This window comes from Peromyscus eremicus, chromosome 11, assembly GCF_949786415.1.
Source record: "Peromyscus eremicus chromosome 11, PerEre_H2_v1, whole genome shotgun sequence".
Lineage (NCBI taxonomy): Eukaryota > Metazoa > Chordata > Mammalia > Rodentia > Cricetidae > Peromyscus > Peromyscus eremicus.
Window position 1 is genome coordinate 39,295,320 of NC_081427.1, and position 3,821 is coordinate 39,299,140.

Consider the following 3,821-nt stretch of genomic DNA (forward strand, 5'->3'; position numbering starts at 1 on the left):
ATCATTTGGGGAGGAAACAAGTGGGCATTTTCTCATTCAGTCATCAAACAAACATTTGCTCTTTGCTGACTCTGTTTGGGTCATTGCTTATGACCCAAAACAGGAAAAACACCACCGCCCGACGTGGTTTACCTTGTAATAGGGGGAGATAATTAATATATAGAGATGTGTTTATGTTGGGTAGTGAGTGCTACAGGAAAAATGAGATCAGGCTCTGGATGGTGGGATGAAGGGAGGGAGACTGTGTTAGTTAGATAATTAATGCCAGCTGTGTCAACAAACAAATCTTGCTATTCCAGTGACTTAGCCCAACAAAGGCTTTTTTTCTTCCACAAAGTAGGGTTGGGAGTGGAGACTCAAGGCCTAGGCACACAGGCACTCTCTATCTCGCTTCTTGGGTCTTCAAAGCAACAAACAAACAAACAAATAAATAAATTTTAAAAAAGGCTTGGTGGAACCAGGCTGATTCTGAGGAAAAGGTGCAGCCTGGTGGACCTCTAGGGTAGGTGGGGTCCAAGCAAGCGAGCAGCAAAGGCAAAGCCAAGGGTAATCCCAAGAAGAGTAAAGAGTGTGGCCACCCAGTGGAAGAGGCAGCCAAGAGCTAGGAACTTTGGCTCTCTCCAGCCACCGTAGGAAGTGAGAAAATATAGGTGTTTAGGACCATCTGGTGTCCCTTAAAGAATTTTAAATATAAAAACGTAACAAAATAGAAACTGTTGATAGCTACAGTGACTCCATGAACTGAATTAAACATTATGTTCTATTTTTTAGAGCAGCAGTTCTTAACCTGTGGGTCCACATCCTGAATATTAGACTTACATTATACTTCATAACAGTAGCAAAATTACAGGTATGAAGTAGCAACAAAATAATTTTATAGTTGGGGGTCACTACAACATGAGGAACTGTATTAAAGGGTCTAAGAAGGTTGAGAACCACTGTTCTAGAGTAAGGTTTCTCAACTTTTTCCCATTTATGACTTTTTATTCAGGAAAAAATTATATAACCTTAGATACATAGCTATATATAATCATTATAAAAAACAAACATTTACTGGTAATAAATCAATTATTTCAGACCATTATTTTCTATGCATATAATTTCACCATGAATTAAAGACAAAAATTGCGTACTATTGAGATAAGTGTGCTTTTCTGTTTTTGAATAAGCATTACATCTTGGATGAAAGTTTGGTACTGGAAGGCACAGCATCTTCAATGTTTTTCAGAGTTGATTGACATTTGTTTTTATAATCATCAATGCTTGAGAACATCATTTCCCATAAATATATAGTACAAAAAAAAGTCAGAAGTATATTTAAGGTCATCTCATAAATTGCTAACAATTCTATCCTCATCCCAAGCCAAAATTCACTTCACAGATTTTTGTAAACTTAAGTCAGCAACTTGAACAGCAGTTGTAAAATCAAACACTCGAACACAGTCTAAAGAGGATTTGACACATCCATGGTGAGACAGGACAGCGTGAAGCTATTCTCCTTTCTATTATGGTCCTATAAGAGCAAAGAACGTCATATGCACGCTAAAATCCACTGCTTCTTTAATACACAGTGGTCTTAAATCACAGCTGGGCCCATGGCGTAGCGTTCTTTGGCTCGCATGTCTGATGGCGTGCACCCTGCAGAACCATGGCTGCCGTGAAGTTGAACATGCAACACGGCTGAGTGCTGCTAGAAGCACTTCAGACCCGTTATGTATTTGATTCTGAATTAGTTATTTCTGTTTGTTGCCTGTTCGGGAAATTTTTACTGTTGCCAATTTTTTCATGACCCTCACATTCAGTTATGTGGCCTCTATATGGGGTTGTAACCCACAGTTTAAGAAACCGTCTTCTAGACATAACTTTTGTAAATGCATTGCTATATTCACTCCCCTGGGTGAATGATTGTAAGCTATTAATGCTTAAGCACATTCCCGCCATATCCATGACCCTCTAGGGGTAGAGTGTTTCCTACTATTCTGACCACAGGACCAAGCATCGTGACAGTCTCTCTCCCAAACCCTTATGTCTGAAAAGCATGAAATCCTTAACGCTGCTCTGTCAAGCTGAGTTCTCACAGATGTGTGTGCACTTGGACTATCAATAGACTCAACACCCTGGAGGTCCTTAGTTATTGCTTCCACAGTTGTTCAAGCCTTCTGTAAGAGCTTCATGTGAACTTCTGGAATTGTTATATTATTATAAATATATATTCAGGCTGAGATAAGCCTGAGACTATGTAACTAACTCTTGAATCTAAAGTTTACTACCAAGTGAGCGGTGGAGTGAATCTACTGTGTTTTGTCTGACACATTGTAGACTAGACGGACATCTCTTGAGTTACTACATAATATAAGCTGTTTAGTTATGTTGGCTTCATGTTTCTGATCATGCCAAGTGGTGAAGGAGAATCCCAATGATTGCTCTCCATGAGAATCATCACATCCAGAAAAAGCTGCACTTCAGAATTAGCTCCTGAGATTGAGTTATGGTTTTGCATGAGGAAGCACAGTGTGAGTCTGGTGTACTGGGTTAGGGGCTTACAACAAGAAGCTTAGATTACCACAGTGCTTAGGATAGTGGAATATTCTTCTGATCGGATTCCCAGACTGTCATAGAAAGGGTTAGAGGACAGGCTGAAATTAATGACATGTGACTACAGAGCTCCAATTGGGGCTTTCTTCAAAGGATTAGGCTAGACTTAGTAAGGAGAGTATGAGAAAGTAAGCCTTGGGCAAGTTATATACTGAAGGAAAAGATATGAAACAAGGTAACTATAGGAGACTGGATTTGATAAAAATCTCAGGAAGTGAGCTTTTATTGAGGAGAGGAATGGTCAATGACCTAGGAGGAAATGTAAAGGTGTGAACATAGGGACCTTCCCTATTGTGTATCACACCTGTAACTGCAATTTTAGGATTCTTATTCTCTTTAGGGAAGAGGTCAGAGATTGTGCTTCCCCAGATAACAAGAACAGCAACAGCAACAACTGTACCGCATACATCATTTCCTTCACCAGTAAAATAAGCATGACGTTATCACGGAATCCACACAACCCTAGGAGTTAAGTGCAATGGCAGCGACTCGCTCAAGGTCATACAGCTAGTCGGTGTCAGAATCCAGACTGGCACCTGCAGCCTGGCTCTGAATGCTAGCTTTCTGCATACACTTACTGGAAACTTTTCATCTCCTCTCCCGCTACACCACCCTGGCCTCTTGACAAACAAGGACCTTCCCGTCTCATCTCCTTGCCAACAAGATCAGAGAGTACGGGAAAGAAAGGAGCTGTACCTGCAGCGAACACACCCTTGGCAAGGACATCCTTATCAATGCAAAAGCTAATCCTCATTGTGCAAGCTTTCATCACACACGTGGGGGTTAAGTCATTCTAGGAGCATTCACTCCGAGCAGTCAGAGAGGGAACGGTCATCGTGGACACAAATACTCACTTTCTAAGAAATGTCTTTTGACTGGAAACACCGAAACGACGTCAGAGGATTCACTTCTGAAAAAGAAAACAAAAAAAACAAACCCACCCGCAGCGCGGTCCACCTAAAGGCCGCCAGTTTTTCCACACCCGCCACGAGGGGGCAGCGGCGGCCGCGGAGTCGGCGCTGGGCGCCAGCGCCGGCGCGGCTGCTTGGCCATCGCTTGCTCTTGTCTGGCACGCGGCTCTCGGCAATGGATTAACGCCGCTGGGGACGTGGGAGGCCCGGGCCCCGCCCCCAGCCGGCGGCGGCGGCGGCGGCGGCCCCTGAGCAGCAGTCCTGGCTGCAAGCAGAGCGGATCGGCGCGGAGGGCGCGAGCGGAGCGGAAAGCTG